This window comes from Lathyrus oleraceus, chromosome 5 (assembly GCF_024323335.1).
Source record: "Lathyrus oleraceus cultivar Zhongwan6 chromosome 5, CAAS_Psat_ZW6_1.0, whole genome shotgun sequence".
NCBI lineage: Eukaryota > Viridiplantae > Streptophyta > Magnoliopsida > Fabales > Fabaceae > Lathyrus > Lathyrus oleraceus.
Genome location: NC_066583.1, coordinates 525850815 through 525872025, shown reverse-complemented (window position 1 = coordinate 525872025; position 21211 = coordinate 525850815).

Below are 21211 nucleotides of genomic sequence, written 5' to 3'. Positions count from 1 at the left end.
CGACACACTAGGACGAATAAACTTCTTCTCGAGTAAGTCTTCAAGTTGACTCTTCAACTCTTTCAACTCAGAAGCGGACATTCGATAGGGAGCCATCGATACAGGACTAGTTCCAGGAACTAAATCAATCGAAAACTCGACCTCTCGTTTCGGCGGTAAATCACTTATATTTTCCAGAAATACCTCCGTAAATTCACAAACTATTGGCAGTTCTTCGATCGTCCTCTTCTCCCGAATATCCAAAGTTGCCAACAACATAAACAACTCGGCACCATCTTGCACCAATTCATCAACTTGCTTAGCAGACACACACCAATCTTCCTTAGCATCAACCTCGGGAAAATTAACCGTCTTCTCGAAACAGTTGATATACACCCGATTAACTTTTAATAAATTCATACCCAAAATCACGTCGAGTTGCTCTAACGGAAGACAAACTAAATCAATTCCAAAATCCCTACCAAATATACTCAACGGACAATTCAAACACACATAGGAAGTAGAAACAGAACCCATAGCAGGTGTATCAATAATCATACTTCTACACATATCAGATAATATGAGATTCAGCCTCTTAGCACAATCCAAAGAAATGAAAGAATGTGTTGCACCGGTATCAATAATGGCAATCAAAGGTGTACCATTAATAAAGCACGTACCTTGGATTAGTCTATCATCGGTATTGGTCTCCGCACCAGACAATGCAAACACCTTTCCCTTCACTTGCTCCTTCCTCGGCTTATCACATTGCGAACTAATGTGACCTTTCTCACCACAGTTGAAACAAGTTATGTTCGAACCAACCCTACACTGGTTTGCTCTGTGACCCATCCTGCCACAATTGAAACACTTCCCAGAATCTCTACTACACTCTGTAGCACGATGGCCTTCCACACCACATTTGAAGCACTTAAGTGGAATAGAAGATACTCCCCCACTTGGCTTCTTGCCAACACTAGATTGTCTCCTCTTGTCATCATATGGTTTTCCCCGATCTTGGTTTTTCCCCTTCAGACTCTTGTAGACAGAAGCACTCTCCCTACTATCCTCGTCATAAATCCGGCTCTTGTTAACCAATTCTGTAAAACGAGTAATCTGTTGGTAACCAATGGCCTTCTTGATATCATGTCTCAAGCCATTCACAAACTTCAAACATTTAGATCTCTCAGCATTAGCAGTATTGTAATGAGGACAATACTTGATAAGCTCCTGAAATCTAGCAGCATAATCAGCAACGGTACCATTTCCTTGCTTCAACTCAAGGAACTCCACCTCTTTCTTCCCACGACAATCTTCTGGGAAATAGTTCTCCAAGAAGGTATCACGGAAAAGAGTCCAAGTAACTTCAATGTTGTCTTCTTCGAACCTCTGAAAAGTGTTATTCCACCAATCTCCAGCTTCCTTCTCAAGCATATGGGTACCAAACTGCACTTTCTGAGCATCAGTACAGTTCATGACTCTGAAGATCTTCTCAATTGCTTTCAGCCAAGCTTGAGCTTTCTCAAGTGCATGCTCACCCTCAAAGGTAGGAGGATTGTTCCGCTGGAATCTCCCCAAAGCACGGAACTCATCATCATCTCCCTTTTGGTTACCGGCATTCGCATTCGCTTGATGGGCATTCGCTTGATGGATCTGACCCATGGATTCAGCCAGCATCCTCAGCGCCTCAGCAATGGCATCGTCATTCCTGCCTGCAACCATTGTCCTTACAACCCGAAACATCAAACAAACAGTATCGATCATGTCCGATACACAAATCAAATACCACGGAAAACCTACTACTATTGACCAACTGGTTGACCATGCTCTGATACCACTATGTAACACCCCTTTTTCTATCCCAAATTATTTAACATATAATCAGAGTAAATAAGCACGCATATAAAGAAAAGGGTGTCACATCGACGTTTTCGAAATTTAAAACTTTCAAAAACCAACAATACACCTGGTCATTCAAAATAACACATTTCACTCATCATGAATATTCAAGCAATATGCGTTCGCAGCGGAAAATAAAGAATACTCATGTATTTCATAATATGATCCATGTCCCATACCATGATCATCTCTCAATAATCACTTCAAATAAAATAAAACAATTAGTGACATAAAGCATATCAAAATAAGATATGAGTTCAATACCACTAATCTACCCAGTGTTACATGACCAGAGCATTGACTCATTACCTAATTTCAAACTAAATACGGAAACTCTCCAGCTAATCTTGAGCGAGCTACCGTCCACCTACTCCAGCAATACTACTCTGTAGTATCTGCACGATACCCATGTAAAGGTAACATTCAAACAGAAAGGGTGAGAATTCAAATTATTATGAAATAGCATAATAAGGCACAATGAATTAAAACACAATTTAAGAATTCATCACACTTGGTATAATCACGTCAATAAAATTAACCAACAATCATCTCACATATTTCAAACGTACATCGCATCCACATCAATACATGCATTCAATGATCACATAACTATAGACGACTCAATGCAAGACAATGTGACTCTATGCATGTGGTACCTCAATGTGAACTCAAAGTTTCACCGCTTTCCGATTCAATATCTAGAATCCAAGCCACGCTTCCGATCCGGACAAGACCAAAGCCCTACGTCTGTTTCCAATGAAGGATCACTGCTTAATACTACGCCTAATCCCAATTAAGGATTAACGTCTACTACGTCTGTTTCCAATGAAGGATCACCGCTTAAATACTACGCCTAATCCCAATTAAGGATTAACGTCTGCTATGTCTGTTTCCAATGAAGGATCACCGCTTAAATACTACGCCTAATCCCAATTAAGGATTAACGTCTGCTACGTCTGTTTCCAATGAAGGATCACCGCTTAACCACTTCCACAATGAAGTCAACCATGCTATGAATGAATGCACACATACCAACACATATGCAATTAAGACCATCTACATACCGTCTTAACATCCCACATATCGCCATGACTCACAATTGGTACATATACACATTCATCACAACACATCAATTACGATTACATATACACATCCATACCCATAAATCATTCACAATTCAATAATGGTATACATACACATTCATACAATATATTATTCACCAATATAGGCCAATCATCAAATATGTACCCATAGATTTCATTCCAAAACGCACACAACATTTAAATATCAATTTTTTCACTTTTCAAACAGTGTTAACCGGTTAACGTCCTGGGTTAATCGGTTAACGCAAAACAGAATGCGCTTCTTGGCAATTCATAACAGTGTTAACCGGTTAACGCCCTGGGTTAACCGGTTAACGCAAGACAGAATGTAATTTTTTTCAATATTATAACAGTGTTAACCGGTTAACGCCCTGGGTTAACCGGTTAACGCAAGACAGAAAGCTGTTCCTGCGCTAACACGAAACAGAATGCAGATTTCCCCGCATTTTCCATCGTTGGAGGACTTCCGGACCTCCGATTTCGATTCCGTAAAAAGCTACACGTTCAGAAAATTATGACTCATCCAAATATATATTCATTCACAGTTTTAGCATAATTTAATCATCACAAATCAAGAGTATTTATCAAGACCTAATAATTCCAAACCATGCCAATTAAGGATTTCAACCTAAAACATGTTCCTACCCATTGACCAATCATACTAACCCATAATAATAAGGATTTCCCCCCTTACCTTGTCAATTTGATGGAAACCTTGACTCCTCTCGCTTTTCCTCTCCTCTTTCTCTATTGCCTTCAGTGCTCAAGTGAATTCTAATTCTCACTTCCTTCACTCTTACTATTTATAATAGTATTCTAGTTGGGCTGAAATCATCTAATTTAATCACTAGGCCCAATAATACCTAATATTTAAATACCTCTATTTAAATTTAAATAATTAACCACTCACTGTGCAACCAAGTTAATTAATTAATTCAATTATTTAATTATTTCTCATATCCACTAGATAATGAATTAATACACCAATTAATTAATTAACACTCCACATAATTAAATTAAAATTATAATAATAATAGTATAATAATTCAATACTAAAAAAAATGGATTGTTACAGATATCGCATTATAGACTTGGCCATCTCAATTTCAAAGACATCATAGATTTGAAGAGAAGAAATATGGTTTCAGGATTACCAGAAATCGACATTCCAAACAAAGTGTGTGAAGAATGCGTGCAAGCGAAGCAACATAAGAACAACTTCAGTAAGGATGCAGGAAGCAGGTTGAAGGCAATTCTTAAAGTCATATACTCTGATGTATGTGGCCCTCTCCAGGTGGATTCGATTGTAGGTAACAAATACTTTGCTACATTCATAGATGATTTCAGTCGAAAACTGTGGTCTTACCTGATCAAGAAGAAAAGTGAAGTGATCGAGGTATTTTCCAAGTTTAAATCTATGGTCGAAAGATCAAGATTTTAAGGACCGATGGTGGTGGAGAATGTAACACCCCGAATAAAATAAGAGAATTATTTAAATTAAGTTAATAATATATTTATTAATTTAATTAAATAAATTGAATTATTGGATTATTATTATTATTATTTGGAATAATAATTAGTGGAAAATATATAAGTTGGAATAAGAGAAAAGGGTTTTCAGTTTTGGTAAAGAGTTTTCACGTGAAACAGAGAAGCGGCTGAAAGGTGAAAAGTGGAGAAAGAGCAAAGGTTGAAGAACGGAAAAGCTTGAAGCTTAGAGACTGCCGGATTATCTCAGGTAAGGGGGGTTTATCATCGTTTAATGGGTATTATAGATTAACATGTCATGGGTAGTGATAAGCCGTTAAATTGACCCTAATTGGGATTGTTGGTGCTGAAAATTGTGATGAATAAGTTGTGTTAAACCTGAAATTAAATCGGTAATTGGATGAGTAGTGTTTTCCCAAACGTGTAGCTTTTTACGGAACTTGAATCGGAGGTCCGGAAGTCCTCCAACGGCGGAAAATGCGGAAACTCTGCATTCTGCCTTGTGTTAGCGCAGGAACTGCTGTTTTGTCTGCGTTAACCGGTTAACCCAGGGCGTTAACCGGTTAACACTGTTATATTTTGTGGAAATGTGTTGTTTTGCCTGCGTTAACCGGTTAACCCAGGGCGTTAACCGGTTAACACTGTTGCGTTTTGCCAGAAAATGTATTTTTGTCCTGCGTTAACCGGTTAACCCAGGGCGTTAACCGGTTAACACTGTTGAAAATTAGAAAAATTGGTATTTTAATGTTGTGAACGTAATTGGTGATTGGCCTATTTTAGTTGATTGTGAGGAATAATTTTGTTGGGTTTATGTTATGAAATGTTGATCCAAATATGTGGATCAGTTGTGTTAAAGTTGTTGAAAATACTGAGTTGGAGGCTTGATGAGCCAAAGTTGATTATAAGTTAATTTTTGTTGAAAACGTTGTTGTGTTGATATTATTATTATGTTGTTGACAGTTTAAAGTCGTGTATGCCATGTACATTCATATGCATTAAGTCGGAGCTTTGCTCACACCACGTTGGCCTGGATTGGCAAAATTTTAAGTTGAAAGTTGAAGGCTTATGCCTTGATGCCCACTAAAATGGCAATGATTTTAAGTTGGGAGTTTACTCCGAATGGTACCACATGCATACGAGTCGAGTCTCATTTGAGTTGCATTTTATGTTGTTATTGAGTATGATATTGAGTTGATAACTGCCGTTGCTGTATGTGTAATCTGATTTGGGTGATGAAACGTGTTGAATTACTTAACATAACATGATAAATTATAATGTTTGTTATATCGATTGAGGAACTCACCCTTACAATTATTTTTCAGGTAACGAGCAATGAGTTGAGTAGAAGCTAGTGCTTGGAGTCTAGTGTAGTCACCGTAGTGGGTCATGCTCTGATAGATGTAACATCGGGACGGGATGTTTTAATTGTTTATTGTCGGTTGTTGAACCATTTTTCATGTAATACGTTATATGTTTGTGGAATGGTTGAGTTGATTTATATCCGCTGCGAATTGTGCAAAAATGTTATTTTGATCAAATAATGAGCATGACAGTTATTATGGTGTGAAGTGTTGTGTGACACCCTTGGTGCATAATTACTCTGATATTTGTTGTTGTCAATTTAATTAAATATTTGGGGGTATTTTAGAAGGGTGTTACAGAGAATATGTGTCGAAAGATTTCGATGGATTATGTGTGAAAGAAAGGATTGTGTATGAGGTGGTGTCACCCTACACTCCGCAGCAGAATGGAGTCGTAGAAAGGAAGAATAGAACCATTATGAATATGGTTATAAGTATATTGAAAGGAAAGCATCTACCCAAAGAATTATGGGGAAAAGTTATGTCGACTGTGACATATATCCTGAACATATGTCCAACGAAGAAGCTAGAAGGAATCACACCAGAAGGATGTTAGTCTAGTGTCAAGCCTAGCTTGAGTCATCTTAGGGTGTTTGGATCTATAGCATATAGACATGTGCCAGATCAGTTGAGAAGAAAACTTGATGACAAGTCGAGTCAGATGATCCTGATAGGATGTCTTTCGACTGAAGGATACAAGTTGTTCGACCCAGTGAATAAGAAAGTGGTGATCAGCGGGGACATGATCATAGATGAGCTTAAGGAGTGGGATTGGACTGAGAATGTCAATAAAGATTTAGTAAGAATCTTTTGTGACGAACCAGCTAGTGAAGTCGAAAGAGAAGTTCAATAGGAAGAAGTCAGAGGTGAAGCAGGCCCAGGTAGACCTCAAAGAATAAGACACATGCCTACAAGATTGCAAGAATGTTTAATTACATCAGATGATGTGGTCAATGAAGAAGGTGAGCTGGTACGTTATGCTTTCTACGCAGATGTCGAACTTGTCAATGCAGCTGAGGCATTGAAATATTTGAAGTGGATGAAAGCAATGGACGAAGAACTGAAGTCAATTGAAGTCAACAACATTTTGTCACTTGTCGAATTGCCCCAAGACAAGAAGACAATCGATGTGAGGTGGGTATACAAGGTGAAGTTGAATCCCAGAGGAGAAGTGAATCGACACAAGGCGAGACTTGTGGCGAAAGGATTTCTTCAGAAAGAAGGAATCGACTTCAATGAGGTTTTTGCACATGTTGCTAGGATCGAAATAATCAGGTTGGTTGTTGGTCTAGAAAACATGAACAACTGGAAGATGTGCCAGATGGATGTGAAATATGGATTCCTGAATGGCCCTTTAGAAGAAGAAGTTTATGTTGCACAACTAGTTGGATTTGTGAAACATGGCGAAGAAAGAAAGGTGTACAGGTTGCATAAAGCCATGTACGGACTTAAACAAGCTCCAAGAGCTTGGAACAAGAAGATATATGGTTTTCTAAGGGAGAAGGAATTTGTGAAGTGCACAAGTGAACACGGAGTATATGTAAAAAGAAGCAATAGTGAATTGCTTATACTATGTCTCTATGTCGATGACTTGTTGATAACAGGTAGCTGCAAGAAGGAGATCGAAGACTTCAAAGGTGATCTCAACAAGGAATATGAAATGTCAAATTTGGGTGACATTTCATATTTCCTTGGTATTGAATTCTATAAGAGTGGTAGAGGTTTGATGATGCACCAAAGAAGATATGCATGCGAAATTCTCAAGAGATTTGAGATGCAAGATTGCAACCCAACTTCGACTCCAGCTGAGCCCAGATTACAACTGTCGAAAGATTCAGATGAAGATGATGTCGATCCAACCCAATACAGAAGACTTATTGGGTCACTTCGATACCTTTGTCACACAAGGTCTGACTTAGCATACAATGTAGGTATGGTGAGTAGGTTCATGCAAAAACCAAAGGTATCACATCTAGCGGCGGCGAAGAGGATACTAAGGTATCTAAAAGGAACTCTCGACTATGGCATTTTGTTTCCTACAGCTGATGAAGGAAAATAATAAAAATTAGTGGGATACACCGACTCAAGTTAGTGTAGTGATGCTGAGGATCAAAAATCCACAGCGGGCTATGTGTTTATGCTAGGTGGTGCACCAGTTGCTTGGAGTTCGAGAAAGGAGTCAATAGTAGCATTATCGTCATGCGAAGAAGAATACATAGTTGCTTCTTTTTGTACATGTCAAGCAACGTGGATGATGAATCTGATCGAAGAGATAACAACGAAGAGTCATGAAGCAATTACCATGAAGATCTACAACATTTTAACTATCAATCTGGCGAAGAATCCGATAGCACATGATCGAAGCAAGCACATCGAAATGAGGTTCCATTATCTTCGAGAGCAGGTAGCAGATGGGAAGACGAATGTGGAACACCGCAGAACTGAGAATCAGATTGCAGACATCATGACGAAGGGAGTGAAAGTCGAAGTGTTCAGAAGACTAAGAGCTATGATGAATGTAGATAGCTTATGCACAATGAATTAGATGGTGTGTTGAATTATAATTCTTTGTGTCGAAGCAGGTTGCTCGACGGAAGCAAGAGAGTGTCGAACCATTTAGTATGTTAAGTTGTGTTACACTGACAATATATAGTAATTAATCCATATTATATTGAGATTAATTACTATACACTGTCAGTGTAAAAAGTTTTACACCGTCGACTCATCACCATCATCCGTTTGCATTACTTTATAGATTTTTAAAATAAAAGTCAAACTTCTTTTAATATCCGACGTTTATGATTAACTGACGGTGTAAAATCTTTTTACGCTATCAGTGTATTTCAATTAAACTCTATTATATTCTATTCCGTTTCATTCAATTTAAAATATTGAAACACATCTCAAAATGTTTGATTCGATTAAAAATATTGAAACACATCTTAAAGATTTGCGAACATTCTTCCCTCTATTTTTCATCTATCCAAATCATTGAAAAAGACCCCTAACAAACTACTACTACTAACATGTTAGAAAATCATGACAGATCAATGTTCAAAATCAATGATTACGTGTGGGTAATGTGAGAAAGCGGTTAATAAAACCGTTCCCAATAGTGCGTTTCAAACTAACACATCACAACGGTGGAGGAAGTTATTTTGTCAAAAAGTAATAAGGTACTTGATAATAATATGTATTCAAAGTTTGGTTTAAATGCAATACATAGTGATTAAAAGATTAAAAGATTAAAATAACAGTTTAATCGCTATGCTCTATTAATATAGAGATTTATGATAGAAGGCAAAAACCATTAAAAATTACATGGATGCAATTTGTTAGCAGTATAAAAAAAATTATCTTAATTATTTTTTATTTGTAGATAAATGACAATAAATATTAAAATATTACATATATAATTTTTGAGTTCTGAACTTTAATTTGATATATTAATATTAATCTAATATAATAATATTAATATTTATCAGTTAAACTAAACTTTTGTATAAATAATTCATTTTAAATATAACACGGTTACAAGACAGTATATTATTAAATTAAATTAAAAGTATAATTTTAAAAAAATGGATTGTAAGAATAGAATCGCTTTTGTCACATGGCTGCAGTCACCAAAGATCTCAATGTGAAAGTGATTTTTAAATAATTAATGTCGGCCAGATAGCTCCATCTTTTAATAAAGGGATAACCCTTTATTATTAATTTAACCAAATCGGAATAATTTCAAGTCGGTTGAAATTAGCAAGAGCATCTCATATAATATAGAAAAAAAAAAGAAGCTAAATTACATTTATATTCATTGAGTTATTTTTGGTTTATAAACTATAGACCAAATCATTCAATTAAGACCAAGTTATTTTTGGGATTTCAACTATAGACATCCGTTCTCAAGAATAACAGCTAAGGCCGTGTTACGAATAACTCATACGATAAATTGAAAGTGTACATACAAGTAATTTAATTATCACATACTCCCTCCGTTTCTTTTTAATTTTTTTCCGCATATTAATAAAACTAATAATTTTTACTATTTTTAAAATAATAATTATCTTTTTATCTATAATATCATTTATTATTTATTAACTTATTTAATTTTTTTCTCTCTTAAATAGATAATTAAGGATAATTTTGAAAAATCAACAATTAATGTTATCTTGAATTTTGAAAGCGACAAATAAAAAAACAATTTTTTTACTCAAAAACGATATTTAAAAAGGAACAGAGAAAATATTATTTAGGCTTAATTTATAAGAAAAAATAGTAATTTATATGTTTATTAACAATGATAAATAAATATTTTAATTTTTTAAATTTTTTTAAAATGACATAACATAATTATTTGTATATTTTAAATAAAATTTTCATCAATAATAAATATAACGTAATTAATACAAAAATAGTTTTTATATAAAAACATTAAATACAATTAGATTTGTTGACAATATATTTAGGCTTTGATTTCAAGTTACAAACTACTTGAGTATGCTTTTCCATTGAATCCGTTCTATTAGAAAGTCTTTTAATATGTAGTAAGTTTCAGCCATCTTTGACAGTTCAATGGATGAATTACTATTATAACCTTGATAATTAGAGGGGAAATACTCAGAAAATGGGAGGCGACTTCTGGTAATCTTGATAGCATCCAACAAGGCATCCCTCCACGGGGAGGGATGTGGGTGTTTACTGTGGAAATTGATAAATAACTGTTGGTCCTCCCTAGGCCTTAAAATAAAGGGTTACTTGCAGGATCGACCAGTTGATCCTAGGACATGTGTTAGTGCAAGTGAGGCTTGTCCAACTCGACGAAATAACTCTGTGAGGAACGACTCCTAACAAAGTGTCGAACAAGCATAGGATTTTCCACACGAACGATTTAAACGATGCTACATCCTATAGGTGACTCGTGACCGACAACGCTTATAGCATTCAAAAGATGTACACGACGAACACGCTTTTGGTAAACTCTATTATCGTAATAGAATCAGTGTCGACAACGTAAACGACAACGTAAAATGATAACTCAAAAGTAAATGAAATTAAGATAAAATGTTCAACGGGAACAATTGAAAAGTAAGGAAGTTGCATTGAAATAAATGTGGTGATTCACGTACATAGCACTCTCAAAAAACTCTTGCTTCCTCGCGCTGGGAATGGGAAGTTTTTTTACAAGTGATTTTCAGTACAAAGTGAACACCCTGAGTCCCTCGTGGGACATTCTATTTATACTACACTAAAGGAACTGTTCATAAGCTAAAACTCCTAGAAACTAGCAACGTTATGTCACACGATCTGCACAACCGTTGCACCCATGTCTTGCTAACTACTCCAGACTCTGGCGCTCTTATTCTTCTTGTAACTGCTGGTTATTTTTAAATTTCAAATTTCTCCCGCCCAGACGTTAGGGCGATTCTGTCTTCTACGCATTTGGCTATAATTCTTTAAGTCTCAAACTTCACCTCAGTCGACGGAATGGCCTGTCGACCCAACAAGTTCTCATGTCGGCTTCACCCTTGACTTTGTGTTTTTCTCACTCTTACTTGCCTCAAACACCTCTTTATCCCTTTATGGGGTATAACCCCCAAATTCACAGGACTCTATCGCTAACTATGCTTTCAGCATGCCTTAGAGATTTTTCATGGTAACAGAGGGCGATAACCATCCTTAGCTACCTGGGACTTCGCTCAGCCCTACTGTCTCCAATAACCATTATATGCATGTCCTTCGAAGCTTGAGAAGGACCTTTTGCTGCTTTTGGATTTTATGAGGGCGGACATCACCCATTGGATGGTGCTCGCTGCGTCTTTTTCCCTCCATTGTCATTCCGCATCTCGAGAAATTTGGGGGTTACCTAATGATTGGTGTTCAACTTTCTTCTTGTCCAAATGTTCCTTTCTCTCAACCAATGGAATTATGGACATTATTTATGCATGAGAGTCATATAAATATATGAGTTATGGATATACTTAGAAAAAACCTTAAGATAAAGATATTTCTCGACCACATACTCACCTAAATACTCATCTATCTCGCTATTATCTCCTTGGTCCAAAGTGATCAGGGTACGAGAGCTCGTGAACTTAAAGTCAGGCAGTTCTTGAACTACCTCTTGCTCGTCGGGGCTAAGATCAGCAAACTCAAAATCGATGATGTCCTTCGGGTCACTCGTCAAAGAAAAAGGTAAGCGATAGGAACCAATCACCCCAATCGTGACCATTGGAGCATATTATCGCCCCTAAACCCTCACAAATTAATCATTCTAGTATGTGAAGGGGTTGGAATGTGGATTTAACAACCTTCTTCCTAGGAGAAAGAATAAGGTCACCATCCATTTTTAGGGCTAAGTTTGATACCATAATAAGAGAAGAAAATCCCAATGGTAGGAAAAACCTCCAACTGCCGACATAAATTTTCGAGCGCCCTAACGATACCCAGAGGTTGGGCGTAATTTTTGAAGGGGCGACGTTAGTAGTCACTAGAAGCTCAACATCAAACAGCGTGAAAGGAATCAAGGCCTATTAATCATGAATAACTAAGAGGTACAAGTAAAAGTAGGGGGCAGGCGAGCCATCCCAAAAAGGCCATATTAGCTCTTTGATGCAACTGTAAGTGCACGACTTTCGCGAAGTAATAAAATAGATATCGAACCACAAAGACCAATGATTTAAGTACTGTATTCTGGCCTTATCAGTGTATATCTAGAGAAATCAAAAGTAGATATTTTGGTAAAAAGCTTAAAAGAAAAAGCAATTAAATAAAAACAGTTTAACGGAAAAATCACATATATCTCAGATGGGCAAACAAGATTTGGGGTTACAATTCATATTTCTAACACAATTATATGATCCTTGTTACATCTATTACGAGAACTTTTCATAAATGATAGAAAATAGATAAAATTAGGCATTACTTGCTTTCGCTACTGCATTACCCATATCGTCGACAAATTATCCACCAACTTTCGCATCGTCCAAATTATTATTCGACGATTCATTACTTTTTCCTAGCTATATATTTTATCAAATTCGTTTGTGCGTTTTCGTTGCCCCGTATTAGGTTGTTTAAAAACCTACACTCAGGTATTGACACATATCCTTTCAAACTACGACCAATACCTGAGAACCACTTACTTTCGTAACAAAGTTGGAATGCATGAACTCAAAATATAAAATAAGTTTAATTAAAATTCTTGCAATCGATAGTAACTGATCATATGATAGGTCATGCAATAATCCCCATAACCCTTAGTCCCTAGAGAACTACTCACTCATGATGAGGGCAAACACAATCACATAGGTATTCATCATCAAACTCATATTAAGCAATCATAATAGATGAATAATAGAGATTAAAATAGATAATAGAAACCTGAATTATGAACAAACCTTGTTCAACAATTGCTCTCTTGGACACTTGAGTTATAGAGAAAAGTAGAACAAAAATATGTAAAAAAAACTATGAATTAAAAGTGTGACAAAAGTTGGGAACCCTAAAATCATAACAGGCTATGAGTTTTAAAGAAAAATAATAAAAGTGCATAATATCTTTGATTCAATGTGAATTATTCAGATTTGAGACAAATTAAATATTGCCTAAGAGCCATAATTAAGAGAGAATCAATCACATTAAGGAAACAAAAAAAATTGCAAGCTTTCTCCCACCTCCATGCTATGGCCTGTAGCAGCTGCTAGGGGTGGTCGTAGTAGGCCTCTGACATTACTATTGTGAAGGCTCAAATGGGGCATCTAGGGCTTCTTGTTGCTACGGCCCGTAGAAGCTGCTATGGGCGACCGTAGCAGCTCCCTAGTTTTTGTATGGAGAAATTGCTTTTTTTTTTTTTTTTCGTTTTTCCCTATTTTGCTTGTCTTTGATCCCTCTTTTTTGTGGATGCTCATTAGGCCATGAAATTATAAATAAAGCACAAACCAAAGCATACAACATGACAATTGAAAGTAAGTTGAACAAAATGCAGTAAAATACTAAAGGAAAACGACTAGAAATAACGATGCAAAGACCATTTGTCACTCTCTCATCTTCATAGTAGGTTTCAATATCACATCATCTTCATGTCCATTATTGGAAAACCTAATATGCCACCAGAAAGGAGTTACCCTTTCCTTGTAAGAATACAAAGAGGTAAATCTTGTACGTTGAAACATTTGTCATACATTTCCAGTATTAATTCCTAGTAAGAACAAGGAGAGCAAGAAAGTTAATATCAAAATCACCATGGCTCTCACGTCCACAGAGGCCTAATGTGCGATTCTAAGTGCGTAGCAACTCCCTAAAACTTCCAAAAGTCAAATAATTACTGCTAAGAATAGAATGAGTAAATGAAGAACAAATCCATACATGCAATCATGATCAAGAACTTTTAGGGAAAATTCTCTCTTTTCCGGTAGGAATCTTTAACTATATGACTATATGAGTGAAAGTTTAGATGAAGAAAGTGGGGAAAAAGATCAACGAAAGAAAAATGGAATATTGTTATAGGGACGAAAGGTCCAGTTGTAGGACTAACCTACCTCCACTCAGTGAGCATCTCAATAGTTACAAGAAATTGGGAAGATTCCCTGCATAAGAGACAAGTGTAATGAGTAAAAGTGAATTTTCTTCCCAAGAAAAATCATCATCGATTGTATTTAATGTAACATACACTTTCCCCAATTGATGTTTTGATTTCTCTCATATGAATGACATTTGATTCCTTCATCTGATTGACGTTCAAATTCCCTCAGTTGACGTGGGAATCATGTCAGTAGCACCTGTAGTCGTATCCCATAGTCTCCCATATAGGACAAAATCAACTTATGACTGAGGGACTCACATTATGCATATGGGACTCGCCTCATTCTTGGGGTACTCATCCGTCTGAGAGGAGGATGACAAGACTAAAACAATTCTCCATTTCTAAGCCTTTGTGCTTGAGGGACTTTGTATCAATATATTTGTAAAGAGGCCATGAAAGGAGACGGGGGAGGCGAGTATTGAATCGTGTGGATCTATTTTCTTGAGGTATTATCAAGAAGTCCTCCAAGATAGTGAAACTCAAGGATATCAAGATACAAGTCAATCAACACTACTTAGGTTAGACAATGACATGGGATTTCGATGATGAAGACTCTTTAAGTCAAACAATTATAGAAGATAACTCAAGCGGTCAAATATGCGAAAGATGGTTGATCAAGTTATCCTCCTAAATCAAGTCTATTTCAAAGTCAACAATATCTTAAAGTGTTAATCTCTCAGATGAAGGTAATTAACATGGATATATCTCAAGCATCATCAAGAAGATTCAAGACTCATGTTTAGTTCTAAAGGAAAAAATAATGGTTCCAAGACTTGAAGGTTCAGAGTGTGAAAGAGAGAAAGTGTGAAAGCTTATTTGATCGTGTCTGCATGAGTGATCAGTGTAATGTAAAGACACACGGGCGTTTCTAGAAGTATTATTGATAAATCACACACACAAAAATATATTTTGAAGCCTCTTTTTTTTATAATTAAAATCACAAACATTATTTTGGAGCTTAGCCAATTGGTCATGAAATTGTTCAATTGATCAATAAACTTTTTGCAATTGTGTAATTAATTAGATATTTGTCCTAATCAATTAGATGATGCTTAATCAAGTTTATAATCTATTGTGACAATATCTTAATGATTGATAATGAATCTCTATCTAAACCTTCCATTTTAGACAACAATAATTGATTATTTGCATTTGTTTAATCGATTACATAATTGATCAAGTCATTTATTTGGCCCATGGCCTATTTCCAAATTTACATAATTTCTTGGCCTATAAATGAAGGAGAATGGCGATCCAAAATGCAGCGGAATTTAAAATTTCTCCTTTAATGATCCTTATGAATGGGCATGATCAGTGATAGAATCGTTATCTCTTGTGGCGATTGTAACCTTTGTGCAGATCTACGGAGCGATAACGTTGAACGATGACAACGCCTCTACTCAGTCCACACAAACGGATTCCTTCAATCTCAGTGCTAGCTGCTACGAATGAAGGCTTTGAGTGTGAGAGAGAGAGAGAGAGAGAAACGAAATTGCAAGTGTGACAATGCTTCTACACAAGGGTTCTATTTATAGAACCACTTGTGTGGGCTGCAAGCTAAAAAGCCCACTCAAGTGTATATGGCCCATATCTTATAATATGCCAAAATCACTTAAGCGCGTGGTACCTTACCATATTTCGTATTCTACTTAAGTACACCGTACCTTACGATGTTTTATAATTCACTTAAGGGCACCGTACATTACGGTATTCCTTAATTACTATATCTCTCATCAATCCGTCCTTTGTTTGTGACCCTATAGGTTTTCGCGGCATTGGCAATTATATTAAATCACGTATTTAACATAATAAACAATGAGCGGTATCTAGCAACACATCACTGCTACCCAAGACACGAAAATGTCATGTGATCTGACAAATCCTTCTGTGATAATAATTATGTGTATAATTACCCTTTTGCCCTTATGTCTATATTGAACACAAGGCATAGACTGTGTCATCCTTGTCCAGTTCAATATTGGGCCCATAGACGTTTATCCTGTTACGCAGGATGGGCAAATTCCATCTAGGTCACTCATGTCCCTTAGCATGCTTCGTGGAGTACCCATCAACTGTCTTTATGGTCATCTAATTACGGACAACGTTTGATCAGCAATAAGGCACTCGACTCTACATCTAGGGTCCATAGTAGTTTCAGGTCGAAGGGTGGTATACACCATTATCACCATGAGAATAACTTATGACACTTTGCATAACATTCTATATAGTATTCTCATAGCGGGTCAATCCAGTATAAATATTACTCTTAATATTCATACATATGTTTAAGACTTGATAACTCTTTATCCATGATCTATGAGATGTGATCATCAGTCTATAAACATAATAGTCTTCATGCTTTAATGTTATCCCACTTCATAATAAAGCTTGACTACGGATACTTTAAGAATAGTGTCCTTATGTTTAATGTGATCTCATGGTTAAGTCATACTTGATACATTAAACGGACTAGCTATTCTAGGGACTTTATTAAACAAACATAATAAAGAAAAAGCCTTTTATTATTAATAAATAATTCGATACAAGTACCAAAAGTATTGGCCTCTATGGCTTACACCAACAATAAATAGAGGCACTCTCTATCATTTTAAATCACTTAGAAAACATGAAAAACCTCACTTTTTATTTCTCTCATAATTCTCAAAATCCTTCAAGCTTTTCACATATATTTTAGCCAAAGCGCATTGAGTTCTATGATTCAGTGAGGAATTTTGTTCTGAGTGAGGGCTTTATGATAAATTTACCACGAGTATAACTTTCTCTTGAGTAAATAATTCTTCATTAGGAAATTATTATTTTAGTTGGGAGTTAAACCATTGAAAAATATTTAGGTTATTTTCGAGGGATTAGTTTAAGTCTCAATTTGGTTTGTGAGCTCCGTCATTGAAATATCTTATTTTTAGTTCATGGAAATCAGTCAGTAATCATAATGATTCGGGCTTAGCCCGATTTAAAACTCTATCGATTCGAGATCATTCCGGTGTAAAATCTCAATTGGTTTATGAGTTCAACATAGTATAAAAGCATAGTAAGTTCAAGATCAACCCGATAAAAATCTCGGTTTGGTTCGTGGTCACCTGTGTAAAACTGCAATTTGGTTCGGAGGATAGCCAACTCAAAACCCCATCTTGGTTTGAGATTAGCCTGTACAAAATTTCCATTTGGCGTGAAAACTAACCACTTTAATCTTGTTCATTGTTTGGTTTAAAGTCTAGCCCCTTTAAGCCATGTTTGTTGTTTGGTTAGAAGTTATCATAACAAACTTCAGTTCCTTATATAAGGAGATTTGTGGGCTTAACCTTCTAAAAACACTCAGGAAATAGTGGATACTCTCAAAATAAATTCCTGGGAAGAAGATTATGTCACTTCATTAGACCAAACTTATATGAATGTCTAGTGTCATCTCTCTTCCCTTATCTCTTTTATTTTTTCGCCTAATTTCCTTACTTTGAATTTTTATTGCTTACTTATACGTTTTTGATAAAATGTTTTCAAACTTTGTTTTATAAAATAATTTTGTTTTAAATCAACGTTTTAAAAACCTCCACAATTCACCATTTTCTTGTGTATGGAGTCACATGTTCAATATATCGTCTCACCATAAAGCCCTCATGATGGCCCACTTACGAGATTGGCCACCTGTTTGCTGGATATGTTGCCCTTTTATTAAATAGGTTGCATGTTTCTGGAATAACTCGCCTAGTGCGGGATAATGGGGAATTAATGTGCCACGAACCACTACAAGGTGGAAAGAGTCATAAGGGAGTTAACCACGCTCCCCTGAATAATAGGAGAATGACTATCCACTCCCATATTCTCTTGGTGTTAGTTGTTATTTCCAAGATGCCTAGGATTCAGCCCAAGATAATTATAAATATTTCAACCCTAAAGTTGAGAAGGACAATCTCATACTTACATAAAACCTACATACACAGAGCTTCTCACCCCCTATGTGAGTTAACTCTCAACTTTAGAACACACTTTAAAGCCTTTAGCGACAGTTAATCAAAAGGAGTTGTCAAGTAATGTCCTTTTAGTAAGTACAAACTTAATATACTTTGATCTAACATGTTAAAAGGTCACCCTAACAATACATAGGAATAAAATCGACGATAGCTCTTCTAAGGATTGTCATATTAGATTTTAAGGATTACCAACGTCACATTGATGACGTCAATTCTCTAGAACTGTTATTCGCAAAAAATGTTCTAGTATAGTAAAACCTAAAAGGACGTTTGATCAGAGAAGTCAAAAGATGATGAGCCATTATATCAAACTTTTCAAAATTATCTGACATTTGTCCTCTAATATAACTTTAGAAGGTTCTAGGTTTTCAAAACCCAAAAACCCACTATAAAAGAAGTATAATACTGAAAGCCACATATTCAAAAACACATCAACCAAACCCTGAAATATTTCACTTGTAATCGTCACTAATTTGAACGTCATAGTGTTTGCAATTTTTTTTCTTAATCCTCAATTTTTTTTCTTAATCCTCGTTAGACGAAAACGGGAGGAACACTAGAATTCTTGACTATATTCACCATCATATCTCAATTCACTTTTCTCTCAATGTAAATTGCAAAATATCATAAAGAAAACTCATTGTTATTTCTAAAATTAATAATAATATGAGAAAACAAATTTATATTTCTCAATTATAAAATTAAACAGGATATCATTAAAAAAATTAAAAATATCGCAAGTAGATTCTATAACTAGCTAGAAATAGATGAAATATACTAGTAATTCAACACAGAGAACCTAATAATCAAAGATAACGAAGCAAGTTGACATGTGCTACTTGAGACAAAATATCAGAGAACATTACCGCATGTCGCTGCATGATTTGCGAGTTGCTGCTAGCAATAATCTCATTCACATTTCTTTTCTTCACACGCCCCAATAATTTTCACTAGATTTTTCCTATGTGGGACCTACACAAAGCAAGACATTTCTTTAAAGAAATTTATTGTTGTGTAATAATAATCCAAATTCATGAATCATCACGTTCAAAAGGAGGAAACACAATTACAATAATCTATGGTATTATTGGTGATTTTATCAATAATGATAAGAGATGTCGACAACTTTGTTTTTAAGTGAAAAAATAAATCATTTTTTAATCCTTAGCTTTGCATGAGAAAATGACTTTGCAACTGTGGGCTTCTAATGATTTTTTTGGAATAAAATTTGTAGTTTAAACAATAAAAAGAAAAATGTAGTAATATTTATTTTAGTTTTTAATTTAATATTTTTGGAATCAAATGAGAGGTCTTATTTAACTTTATGCCATTCTTAAAAAAATAATTAATTATATTAATTTTAATAATAAAATTAATATTATTTAATAATTATATATTTTTTAAACACCTCAAAATATATTAAAACAAAAGAGTGTTACATAGAGACAAAAATTGAGGTGCCAAACCAAAACCCTCAATAATTATAATTAGTAAAATAGTGAAGTGGATGCCAATCAATAAATAAATATATAGTAGTATAAAATAATAATAAATATTATATTAAAATTATAAAAAATAATTATTTTGATACAAAAAAAAAATACTTTTATAAGATAGAGAGAATAAATAATGTAGATATTACAAAATCTATTTTAATATAATTAAAATTCTAAAAACTTAAACATTAAGAGAAAAATTAAAATATCTCTCTCTCTCTCTCTCTCTCTATATATATATATATATATATATATATATATATATATATATATATATATATATATATATATATATATATATATATATATATATATATTATAGGAAAATATAATGTATATTATAAATCAATTGCATATTTTATTTTCGTTTTTTAAATATAAATTTATATGTTTGATAAAGTGTCTTAACATAAATAATCTAACATGTCTAAGATTACCATCACAATTAAGGGTAGAAATAGGCAAGGTTAGGCTAGGTTTTAGAAGGCCCGAGTCTGATCTACGATAAACTTACTAGATCTCGAGTCTGGTCTATGGTCTGTTATAGGCTCTTTTTTTAATTTGATATGGATTTTTTAAAAGCCTGATCTGGTCTGAAAGCCTATTTAAGAATTTTTTTAATTAAAATTTTCAATTAATCCATATTACTTAAGAAATCTTGTACGTCGGTCTATATATGCATATATAGGTCGACTTATTTAACATTATAAATGTATATGGATATGTAGGTCAACCTATTTAACATTTTTTAAATATATATATATATATATATATATATATATATATATATATATATATATATATATATATATAGATATATATATATATATATATATATATATATATATATATATATATATATATATATATATATATATATATATATATATATATATCATCCTATTTAGACTATTTTTAATATATATAAAAATATAGACGGGTTTATAAGATTTCATAGACTTTTTTAATAGCCTAAGTCTGACCTACTTAATTAAATAATATTTTTTAATAGTCTAATCCTGACCTATTTAATTAAATAGGTTTTTACAAAAACCTAAGTCTGAATTTTTTATTAAATAGGTTTAGGGTTTAGTCCTTTATAGACTAATCTAACCTATTATTATCCCTAATTACAATCAACCAAAATTTAGTGTAACCAAATAAATTAGAACCTACTCTATTATAATGTGAAGAAACACAATCAAGCGTAAGAGGAAAACGATATTTTAACGTTTGATAGTTTAAAAAAAAAGTTTTGTTCCAAATTACATGTTACATTTGAGTATTTTACACGTATTAAGAAAGTGTGATAAATAAA